Source organism: Pituophis catenifer, unplaced genomic scaffold, assembly GCF_029215685.1.
Source record: "Pituophis catenifer annectens isolate HBS135680 unplaced genomic scaffold, rPitCat1.0.hap2 SCAF_3, whole genome shotgun sequence".
Classification (NCBI taxonomy): domain Eukaryota; kingdom Metazoa; phylum Chordata; class Lepidosauria; order Squamata; family Colubridae; genus Pituophis; species Pituophis catenifer.
This window is the reverse complement of record NW_027256883.1, coordinates 137,443,946-137,456,989: the sequence shown is the minus strand read 5'-3', so window position 1 is coordinate 137,456,989 and position 13,044 is coordinate 137,443,946.

Here is a 13,044-nt window from a genome sequence, read left to right as displayed (position 1 = left end):
CGCACGTGGGTTTACTCCCCCCCCCTCTGTCTCACCTCACCCCCCTCCCCATTTTTCTCCACTCCAACGCGAATGCACGCTCTCTCTCTCCCTCTCTGCAACACGACTACCCGCTTTCCCAGCCTGCACCACCCCACCAGTCATGCTCTCCCCTCAGCATGCAACGGTAGCCGGCGGCCACCCCCCCCCCAACTATCCTGACGCAAGCGCGCGCCCTGGTTCTTCCCACCACCACCACCGCCGCCGCCGCCGCGGCGTGCAGAGCTCAAGCCCAGACCTGCTCCAGGAGAACCGGGAGGGTGGGACATTCCACCGCCTTCTCTCTCGGGGTTGGGCGGCAGCTGGCCGTCCTTTAGTGGACATGCCTCTTGGCACTTCCCACCTGCTGCACAGAAGGGGCGGGGCGACCGGGCTCCGTCCGGACAAGCCAGCCGAGCTTCAGGTTCCCAACGGCAGCTGCTCGCGCCGCTGCTGCGCCGACCCAGCCTCCCACCCACCCCTCGACTCCGCCAACCGACCTGGCCCCTCCCGCTCGCGCGGCTCGCGGCGTTGGGCGCAAACCCCGCCTTCTCTTTCCCCACGCGGCACCCCAATTGGCCGAGCGGTTGCTAGGAGACCGTTCAACAAGGGGCCTGGGAAACGCTGCAGCTGCTACCCCTCTCTTCCCCCCCGCCCCCTCAGCCAGCCAGAAGCGCTCTGTCTCCTCACCTGTTGCGGCCTCCGCCTTCGTTTAGCTTGCTGGAGATAACCCCGAAGCAAGACCGCGGTATCTCGACTGACCGTGGGCTTGTTATCCCCGAGGCAGTGATATAGTCGAAACGCTCGCATTTAAGTTGCCACAGTACTTTTCTGCGTCCTCTGAAGCTTGTCGCAGAAGTTATTGTTAGGTTATTGGCTAAGACTCCTAAGGCGAGGAAAGCGCTCAGAAGGTCTTACTGAAAGGATTTGTGAGGGAAGGGGTTAGCTTTAGGAAAAGAGGATTGGAGTGGGGGAGGAGGCGATAGGTTTCCCGTTATTAAAAGTTATCAGAAAAGAAGATGCACCTGCTGGGTTGAAGTGGGAGGTGGGGGCTTAATTTCCCAGGGAGCTTTTAAGTTTTCAATAATTGCATTTTTGACATTCACTCAGATCTTAATTTGATCCACGCAGCGGGAGTATTTTCCCACGTGTGGCAGTAATTTGGTCTTCCTTGCAAGTGGATTGAAAAAGAAGGTCACACTGCTGTTGCCACTAACTCTCTGCTCCCGGAAAATTTTTTATTTCCTAGGAAATAGTTAAATCTTTTTTTTCTGCCCCTTATAAATGTGACAACTTGCTAGGCATATTTAAACTAGCTTTATACAACTTGATATTCCTTAGTATCTATTCCAGGGGTCTGCAACCTTAAATACTCAAAGAGCCATTTGGCCCCTTTTCCCAGAGAAAAGAAAACACGGGGAGCCACAAAACCTGGGTGGGCATGGCCAACTTGATGTCACTCACTTCCACCAGTCACATGACTCCCTCAGCCGGTCATTAGGGCAGAGAACCAGTTGTTAAAAAACACCGGGAACCACAAAATCCTTTTGACATATCTCTCTCCTTCCCTCCCTCCCTCCCTCTCTCTATCTCTCTATCTATGCCTCTCTCTCTCCTCCTCTCTCTGTCTCTGCCCTGGCTGTTTCTCCAACCCCCACCATCACCCTTACCTTCTCAGGCCAGGTGAGGAGTGACTGGGAGGGGAGGGTGAGGTGCGGGGCCAGCCAGTGGTGGGATCACTTGACGGATCCACAGCAGAGGGCCCAAAGAGCCACATGCGGTTCTGGAGCCGCAGGTTGCTGACCCCTGGTCTATTCTATTGCAACTCCTATCACTCCAAAAAATGGGAGTTAACTGGCCAGGTGGTTAAGAATTACCATAGCTATGGTTCCATCAAATCAGAAAGGAATAGCATAGAAAAGTTGTTACTTTTGATTCTGTGCTCAGAGATGCTTCCATTAGCTTTGGGCTTCGTAAAAGCTCAGCATGGTGTTTTATGTGGAGGACTACCCTTACACAATTTCTGTTGTTAGCAGTTAGATAATGGTGACAGAGATTGAACTCATCTTCTGGGGCTCCAGAGGGACCTCTTGTGTAAACAACACAGTTTCTGAGGTTTTTGCCCAATAGTGTTTGAGACACAACCTCTTTTGATGTTTTTCCCCTTTAAATCATTAATTAAAGCATTTTGGACTGCAAAATTTGAACGAATGACCATTGAATAGCAGTAAAGAAATCCACTTAGTGATCACTTGGATTTTTGCAACCCAGATCTGGTCCCCTAATTGAGATAATATGAATAATTCACTTAAGATTTTTAATAGGATAACATTCTTCAATTGTATATGGGAATTACTTTTCCATCACACAATAACCGTAGAATCCTTCCTGGAACTATAAGTATTCTCTATATAAAAATAACTGGGTAAAAATGAAATTTGGTATGAATCTGTGATGCACAATTCAGCTTTTTCAAGATATACAGATGAGACAGTAGTAGTTATCACAAACTGCATAAAATTTAGATAGCATAGTCCAACATAATCCCTAATAACTATGATACAGTTTATTTCTGAAGAAATAAACTACTTTTATGAGCTCTTAATAGATCAGTGAAGGAACACAGCCAAATCCTATGCATAGTTGTTCACTTATAAATCCTACTCATGTGATCTGTTAAATAACTGCTATAGGGCAGCAGCATTTATAATTTATGCTTTCAGTTCAATTTATTTCTGAGTAAATGTATTTAATATTAGTCTAAACAGTCAGCTTTGGTTATTATGGCACACAATAATGATAACTTCCCAGTTATGGTTGTTGGTTATTAAATTACAATTTTGAATATTCTTTACTGTTGCTCATGCTATATTTTAGGCTGGGATTTAAAACTGAGTAAGAATTTAAGAGCAATAGGTTTCCCACTCTGCATGAGGAATCATTTTATCACAATAATTTTTACTTTATGTAGTACAGTGGCTAAGGTTTTGGACTAGGACAAAGAAAATCAAGGTTTACATTTGCACTGGTAATTGGATAACTTCAGTTACTTTCAGCACAATTTACTTTAAAGAGCTACAAAGGTAAAATTAAGGGATATGCCTATGTAACTGAGAAGAAATTAAATGAGGATGCTTTATTTTTATTATCTACCTTCTGTATAACTTTACATACTGCCCAACATTTATTTTATCTGAGGTAGTTTTATGAACCATTTTGTAAGAGAGATAAACTTTCGTTCAAAAACCCAAATGAATAATTCTTCCCAGTGAGACAACAGGTGCAGAAATATACAGGTAATCCACAGTTAATGACCTATGACTTAATAACTGCTCAAAGTTATTTTAAAAATTTACTACCTGTCCTCAAAGTTATAACTGCTGCACCCTTCCCTGTGATCTTATGATTGCAGTTTAGATACTTGACTAAAAGCTTGCATTTATACCAGTTGTGGCACCCTGCATCACATGACCATGATTTACTATGTTTTTGTTGTTTTCTGGAAGATATCTGTAAAAAACATTTGCCCAATGACATGTGGGTTACTTAATAAGCACATGATTTACTTAACTGTTGTAAAAGTAGTCATAAAATTGAGTCAGGTAAATTCCAGGCTTAATTAGCTACCTATATATGCAGCAGATTTCAATGAAAAGTTGAATTAAAATATAAAGGTATAGTATGTATAAGTAAAAAAATAATTACCTGCTCAAAGATTTCTGTTCTAGAAGCCAATCTACTAAACATAGTGCAATTACCAAAATTATAGAAAGTTTTTGTGTATAAACTCTATAAAGAAAATTATGGGGAATTTCAGAAATGTTCTGTATCTTCAATATTATTGAATATAAGAGCTGCAATTCTTGATATAGTTTAATGATCAAACTTATATAGTACATGTTTTGGATGTGCTTTGGATGTGCTATAATAATACTAACTCCCAGAATTGTTGCTGATTATTAAATGTTTTGCTCTTTGAACCTATTCCCTCAGTTGTACTTGTTTTATGGCAGAGACTTTGGACCAGCTATCTACTATGTTTCTATCAGGAAGTGAGATCTAGCTGATTACTGTCAAGCCCCATTATTTAAAAGTGCTAATTGTGCACAAAGACTTAAAAAGAAATACTGTGACCCACTTCACCTGAAGTAGATTTGATTATCACTTCTATAGCTATGAGCAGAACAAGGAGTGTTCATATAGTAGATTCTGGGATTCTGCCACTTTGAATCTGAACAAATTATATATGTAGTTATATTTTATAACATTCAACTGCTGCAGTATTTTTACACTGTTTACACAGAATTAGCTGTGTGTTTGAAAAATATTTTGTAATTCCCCCCCCCCAAAGTACTGTGTAGATCCAGTCTTCAATGTATCAATATTATTTCAAATCATATATATCATCTATCCATAAAACTCTTGAGTCTTTCTCTCTTTCTCTGCCTGACGTGTTCTTAGATGCTGGATGGAAATGTGAACACTGGAAAAAACAACAATTCTCATATATCATCTCACTTGCTCAGCCTCTCTGTGCAGTCCTGCACATTGGCAATAGAAATCAGAACATCAAATATATGCTGGCCGGAAATGATCTAAAAGTTGACCCACACTCTGTCAAGGACCTAGGAGTACTCATTTCAAAAGATCTAAGCCCCAGAGCTCATTGTAACATCATTGCAAAAAAGGCATTAAGAGTTGTCAACGTTATTTTACGAAGTTTTCTCTCTGGTAACACTATATTTCAAACTAGGGCATACAAAACCTTTGCCAGACCTATCCTTGAATACTGCTCACCTGCCTGGAACCCTCACTGTATTTCAGACATCAATACATTAGAAAGGGTCCAGAGATATTTTACTAGAAGAGTACACAAATCCTCTGCTCGAAATAAAATTCCCTATACCACCAGGCTTGAAATTTTAGGCCTGGATAGCCTTGAACTACGCCGTCTATGTTCCAACCTAAGCTTAGTACACAAGATTATTTACCATAACATCCTATCTGTTAATGATTACTTTAACCTCAACCGTAATAACATCAGGGCTATCAATAGATTCAAATTCAATGTAATTCGCTCTAATCTTGATTGTAGGAAATATGACTTCTGCAATAGAATAGTAAATGTCTGGAACACTCTACCTGATCCTGTTGTTAGTCTCTCTAACCCCCATACCTTTTACCTTAAACTGTCTACCGTGGACCTTTCATGTTTCTTAAGAGGTCCCTAAGGGGGCGTGCATAAACGCACCGGCGTGCCTACCGTCCCTGTCCTACTGTTCCCATTTATATGTACTTGTGTTTATGGCTATGTTTTGCTTATTTATATTCTTTTATTTGTGCCCCCAAAAAAATATGTCCATGTCTATGTCTATACTGTTACTTGTTTCCTTGTACTTGTTGACAAATAAACATCCATTAGATATATCATATATATCTATATAGATAATAATTTATATACTGCTAAAATTGCCATGTCTATAATCTTTAACTGAGTCATAGGGTGTACCATTGGGCAAAATCTTTTGAACCGAGATAACTCAAATGGCTAACTTACAGAATGCATCCCAAAAGACTCTCATGGAATTTAAATTTGGCAATTTCATTAAATATTTTAAAGTGTTTTATGACATAATATGGAATGTCATAAAACATTTCCTGTGCTGATGTTTGACTATGCTACACAATTCAAATGGGCTATTTTCAAGGCAAATACATATCTGAATGTCTCCCAATCTTTCCAGTGAATGCAGTGCATTACAGGTAGTCCTCAACTAATGACCACAGTTGAATCTAAAATTTCCATTGCTAAGCAAGACAATTGTTAAGTGAGTTTTGCCCCATTTTACAACCTGTCTTACTCAGTTGTTAAGTTAATAACATGGTGGTTAAGCGAACCTGGCTTCCCAATTGACTTTGCTTGTCTAAAAGTTGTAAAAAGTGATCACATGACCCTGGGACTCTGTCATAAATACATGCCAGTTGCCAAACTTCCAAATTTTGATCATGTGACAACGGAGATGCTGCAATGGTACATGAAAAACATACATTTTTCAATGTTACAATGGCTGTAAATTGAAGACAACTTTGAATGTTACAATGGCTGTAAGTTGAAGACTACCTGTAGAAGTTCTGTCATTGAGGAAACTGTAAAGAAATATCTCTGAAGCAATGACCCAACAGGGAGTGGTTCATCTAATCCATATACTACTAAGATTTTCTTTCCTGTAATTTTTAACTGGGCAAAATAGTACACCATAGATCAATAATTTTTGGACCACGGCACTCAAATGGCTAATTTATAGAATGTATTCAAAATCTTAGGCTGGATTTTGGATTATGATTCCTATTTTTAATGTAAATGGCAAAAGTGTACATGCAATATGCAATTCTAAACTCAATCCTTCAAAACCAATACAAAGGATTTGTGATTGATTTTACAAAACCCGGAGTTACCATATTTACCAAGTTAACCACAAATAAATTGTAGAGGATTCAGAAGTGACTACTGTAATCAAAGTCACAGATTAGTCATGTGTACAAATCATGTACAAGTCTAATCCCTATTTGCACATAATGCAGTTCACTGGAATAATTTCTGAGCTCATTAATTTTGTTATTGTGAAGGCAATTGTTGAATGACACCAAAATGAGGTGTTTATAAATGCTGTGGAAAACTAGCCTTTTCTGTTTTCCATTAATTTTAATGTAAAAAGCAAATTAACATGCCATTTATAGGTTTGTTATAATTAAGTTTTTAAAGAAAGCTCTGGTAGTTAATTTTTAAAATGGCTATGATTATTGCTGTGGAGATAATAGAGCTTTTTTCTCATAGATAACATTTCTTATTTTAAACCCAAGTAATTAAATGCTTTCTAGTTTTTTTTCCAATACACTTAAAAGAGAATATGAAAAATATTAGAAAAATGATCTTACTTACCTAACATTTTGAGTTCCTAAGATACAGTTATTTTAAAAAATTAATAAAAGAAAGTACATATTGTCATATATTCATGAGATGTTAAGAATGTGTCTTTATCTGCATAGGCGATTAGAAAGGTGGTTTTTAACACACTTTAATCATATGGGAAAGTCCTAAGAATGAACATTTCTTAATAACCGTAGAATATGTGAATAAATACATTATCTATTGAAACTAAAATACTTTGCAGCAGATTAATCATTCAACATAGTTTGAATTTTAGACTCTTATTGTATATGTGTGATGATCAGCTGACAAATATAGGGCAAGAGGTTGCATGTTGGGGTAAAAGTGATTTGTACTACGTCAGGCAACCCACCTCATTGATTGAACAAGTATTGGGTAAGTTGCACAATGGAGTACTGTCTTCATCCCACCATAGCTATTCCTCAACTTATAGCCATTAGTTTAGTGGCTGTTCAAAGTTACAACAACATAAAAAAAGTGACTTACAATGGTCCTTGCACTTACAACTATTACAGCATCCCCATGGTCATATGAACACAATTCAAGCACTTGGTAACATTCAAGCCAGTGGTGGGTTGCCCCCAGTTAGCACCGGTTCTGTAGAACCGATAGTAAAACCGGCGGGAGGCTCTGCCTACCAACGTCATCAAAACACTTCTGCATATGCACAGAAGAGTGCGCGAGCAAAGCGAGCCCGGATGCGCGGCCCCACTGCAAACCAGTAGTAAAGGTAAGCAGAACCCACCCCTGATTCAAGCACATGTATTATATGGTTGCAGTGTCCTGGGTATGTGTGATTGCCCTTTGTGACCTTCCCAGCTGTCTTCCGATAAGGAGAGTTAATGGGGAAAGCCAGATTCACTTAACAACTGCATAATTCACGCAACAATGCAGTGGTAAAGAAGATGATAAAATCTGGTGCCACTTAACAATCACTTGGATTAGCAATGGAAATTCTGGTCCCAATTATGGTTGTAAATTGAAGACTACCTTGATAGCATATGACCACCCATATCAGCTGACTGATGCTGGATGCAGTGAGAGGAATAGTTCACTTTCTCCGTTTATGCAATGCAGTAGATTTACTTTCATATTATAGAGCACAGCACATATGTCTGCTGCACTTTAGCAGCTAACAAACACAGCGTGAGATTATTCATTTGTGTGCCACACAATCCCTAATGTATCTGTGAGATCATTTTAGTCCTTCAAAAAAGTAATCATGTTGAAAACTGGATTTATTGGCCATTTTAATGTCATTCTAAAAAAGTGATAGTTCAGGCTGAAAATTACGTTGACCCACTCTTCTGAAAAAGCAATAAATTTTCCTTAAAATAACTTGTTTAAATGTGTTATTCTAATTGCATTTTGCAACCCACTGCCTGTCAGTTATTAATCATACTAATCTCTCTAAGTTAAATACACTTCTTTAAATAAATATGTAACTTTAATTATAGAAAACCTTTGTAGAAAACCCTCACAATGGAGCAATACTATATAAAGGTTTTTAATTAAATTATAAAGGAAAAGGTACAATGAATTTTAAAAGGTTAACTATCAATACATAACCAAAATAAATTTGACTTAATTTTGGAATTTTGTATCAGTTTTCAAATTAAATTATATATTCATAACATCTTAAATGTATTAAAATTATCCCCTTTATTTTATTCTGCCAAACTGATAATCAAAAGAGTATTATGAATATATAAAAGGGTAGGAGAGGGGAAGGTCAGGAAAGCCATCAAAATTATGTTATAAAGAGATGTCTATGGAGATTCTTAGTGATCCAGGTCATAGTTGTCCAAAGGTGCTATCAGCAATTTACCTTTATGATATTTCTCCTGGCAATATACATTTGTCCTTGGTTGAAAGCTGATTCAGATTTCAACACAGTTTTATTTCACTTTTCCTTGGAAATACTTGGCCAGTCTCAGAAATAGTACCCTGGCTTAGAATGGGCCCATACTTCAATTTAGTAAAGCTTGTTGTATGTATGTTTGTGCCATCTGGAGCCTATTCAGGTTTCTGCATTGTTCAGGAGATATCTTCCCCTTTCAGCCTCCTCCAGCTGTCATAGCTGCAAACAATCATGGTTAGACATACTGGAAAAAGCACCAGATTCCAAAAATCCTAGCACAATACCCTTTCGTCTTTACAGTTTATAAGAGAATATAAAATGCAGGAGGAAAGAGTTTTATACAGCTCAAAAGTTGTTTCTCTCAGCAAATGCTTTTTAGGATGTTTTTGTTTTGTAAATGAGTAGACAAATGTATGAAATGTGAATTTAAGGTGTAGATGGGAAATTTAATCCTTTGAGGATTAAAAAGAATATTTTTTCAAGAAGAATGTTTTTTCAAAGATCTATGATAGTTCAGGAGTAGGAAAAAGGATTAAAGTTTGTTTTTTTTTGCATCCTCTTGTTCAAATGAAGGTGGCCAACTAGCTCATGGATTTCTAAGAATCTTCTCAATATTTCAAGGTAGAAAATTTTCAAACTGTTTTGTGAGGATTTGGAGAAAAATGATAGTGAGATGGAAAAGCCTATTTTTGACAGTTGTTGTTTGAAAGTTGTTAACTTTTTTTTTTTTGTAAACAAGTTTATTAGAATTTTCTTTCATCATACATATTTTATGAACAGAGTGTTGACCGGGTCACATCTTATACATCTTATATATATTATTCTTTATAATCTATTCCAATCTTCCCATTTTTTCCATATCCATCTCTTTTATATAATTCTTTATCACAAATTAATCATTTTTCACCATATCTTGTTATTTCAGCTTCTGCCATATTCTTTTCTTTTTCCAAGACCATTTTACATGTTTCCAATTTCAGCCATATTCTTTTTCCATACTTCTTTATCTTATCTTAATTTCTTAATACAAAATACATAAACAATATCACTATCCGCCCTTAATTCCTAATCTCTTACAATAACATCAATTATTTATCTTATTTCTCCATTAGAGAATATATTTCTCAAAATCCCCATCCCACTTTTTAACATTTCAACTTTGTCTCTTAATTTAAATTGTCTTCAAAATTAAACCAAATTGCCATTTCACATTTCATCTGCTATTCTGTTTTACTATAAGCAATATCCATCATCATATTCAAATCTTACATTAAAACCCTTTAACTTAGTTGACCATCCACAATTAATAATATTAATACAGTTTCCTTAAATTTACTAGTATATACTAGTTATTTCCCTTCCTCCTTTCCACTAATCTTCCCTTCTTTAATCATTTTCTCTTGGTCTTTCCAAACTTCCACTTCTTGATAGTTTTCTTCTTTTATCCTTTTTCTTTTCTTTTTTTTATATATTTATTATATCTTTTCTTCTGAATCCTTTTTCTCACTTTTAGATATATTATTTGAGTAATTTTCCCCAAGCTTTCTCCTAATCTCTTTCCATTATTTCCCTCTTTACACTTTGATTGATTATTTTTGGGGGGATGTTCTCCCACCCATTCTTTTTTTGCCACTGCAAATCCAAGTGAAATCATCTAACTGCTTTTTGCATTCAATTCCTTTTCCTTCAATATTATTTTCTTGCTCATTTATGTTCTTTTTTACCACCTTCTCCCCTATTTCCAGTTCTGGGTGTGCCAGCAAACTTTCTGACTTTTTATTACCCTTTAGTGATTCACACATATTTTTAAACATTTCAGTTAATTCCTCACACATCCAAGACTCCATATTGCCAATTTAAAAAATTGTTAACCTTTTTGAATTATGTCACATTTGATTAAAATTTAAAATCCATATAATCTCTTATTTTCAAATAATGTCCAATCCAAGTAGATATCCAGTCCACTCCAAGTTAAAGTTTTGTTATCTTCCACAGCCATTGAGAATCAAAGCCAAGCAATGTAGAAAGAGAAATACTCCTTAAAAGTTCCCCCAGTTTCCAAATTATCTTTTACTAGTCAAGGTCACAGCTGTACTTTCTCTTCTATCTTCCAACAAATATTGTAGTACTCTCTTTCCACCAGCAGATGTCTCTCTCAAATCCACAATATTCTCTAACCAAATAAATGTCAAAGCTGTCAAAAATATTTTAAATCCACATAAAAAATACTTTTCCTTAGGTTCTTTTATTATTTTTAGTTTCTCCAAATCCAATTATTGATACGAAAAACTTTCCTGGGCTTTATTATTTTAGCCTCTTTTTTGTTCTTTTCCCTCCAAGAGCCTTGGTAGTACAAGGGTTTAAGGCACCCTGTTATTAAGCTGCTTAAGACCAGCTGCCTGCAATTACTGCAGGGTTCGAATCTCGCCAAGGCTCAAGGTTGACTCAGCCTTCCATCCTTTCTAAGGTAGGTGAAATGAGGACCCAGTTTGTGGGGGCAATAAGCTGACTTTGTATAAATATACAAAAGGATGAAGGCTATTGCTGAGCACATTAAAAGCCGCCCTGAGTCTTCGGAGAAGGGCGGCATATAAATCAAATTAAAATAAAAAAAATAAAAAATAAAAAAAAATAGAATTTCCCAAATGCCAATTAACCACTTATTTCAGCTCCGGGACACCTTTTAATGTTCCAATTCAAAATTTTCTTTTACCTGTGAGTTGGCCAATCATTCACCCAGTACCAGCACTCCATTCAAACACCGCTTCTGCACAAAAACTTAGTCCAGTTGCCCCAGCTTCAGAGCGATCATTTTACAATGGCCGCCACCCCCGCTGCCAGTCTGAAGAGCTGCCTCCAACGTTTTGAGGAACTTGCCTGTTCCTCTTGGTCTTTCGAGATGCCTCTCCTTCTTCATCATCCCTAGAGGATGGGTCTGGTCCGAAAACCCCCCCGACAACGGTTTGTCTGGCTGGATTTTCGCAGAGCTCATCAGAGCCCACTATTTTTCCAGCCGGTCTTGCTGCCACACTTCCGGTTTCTCCTAAAAGTTGTTACTCTTTTTTTTTTATTGAAAAAGTTTTTCAAATACAATTTTTCCCCCTTTTTTTCCCCCCTCCTCCCTAACCCCCCTCCCCCTCCCCTCCCCCTGTAGCTTCTTCAAAATAAAACCCAAATTCATAACAGATTATATAATACTTTACCATCCCCTTGCTCCATCCCCCATATGCTGACCCTTTCTTTCTAATAATATTATTATATCCCCCTTATACTATACATTTCAAAATAACATTCTACGATAACATTATATAATAACTCCTAATTTAGCATAATAATGTTATTATATCTCCCCGTTTAGCAATTTCTATTCATAATCTACCCTTTTTCTCTCCCCCCATACTTATATCTCTTAAATCAAATCTTTTATATATATTAATATAACATCCCAAAAGTACAGCACTGCAGAGGTCTGTCACTCTCCTCAAGATAATATAAACCAATACTTTGCCTCAGCTATCTTTTTATATATTCAATCATCTCTTAGATAACTGGCATTACACTGTTGTTTAGTTTAAAAGTTTTTATTTTTGTGAGACCTGCTTCTTCTTTTCTTGACTTTTTGTGGGCTAGATCTCCATCCTGATTTCCTTTCTATAAATTGTATATCAACTGTTTGGTTTTCATGCTGATCTATAACTTGATCTTGTTGGTTTTGCTTTTGTGGCTTAAATCTCCATTCTGGTTCTATGAGTTGTATATCAACTGATTGATTTCCATGCTGGTCTGTAACTTGATAAGTCATCACATTAGAATCCAAAGCCGCCTCTCTTGTATTTATAAATAGTCCAGCTGAGACCTCTAAAGGAGAATCCAGAAGCGGCTCAACTACAGAGACCTCTGTAACTTGTTGTTTTTCCATTACTTCCACCTCCTTCTGCTTATCCTGAATTTCTATCTCTTGTTGATTTTGCTTTTCTTTATTCCACTCATATATTATACATGAAGATGTTGAACCCATTTTGAGAACCTTGTAGTAAAATTCTTCCGCTTTTTCAACGGTATTTAGTTGATATCTTTCTCCTTGATATCTCAATATTATGCCAACTGGAACATCCCACCTGAATGAGATGTTTTGTTTCTTTAGCTCAGTCACCAAAAATCCAAATTTATTTCTATCTTTTAACATCTTAGGCGGCAACTCCTTATATATCCAGAT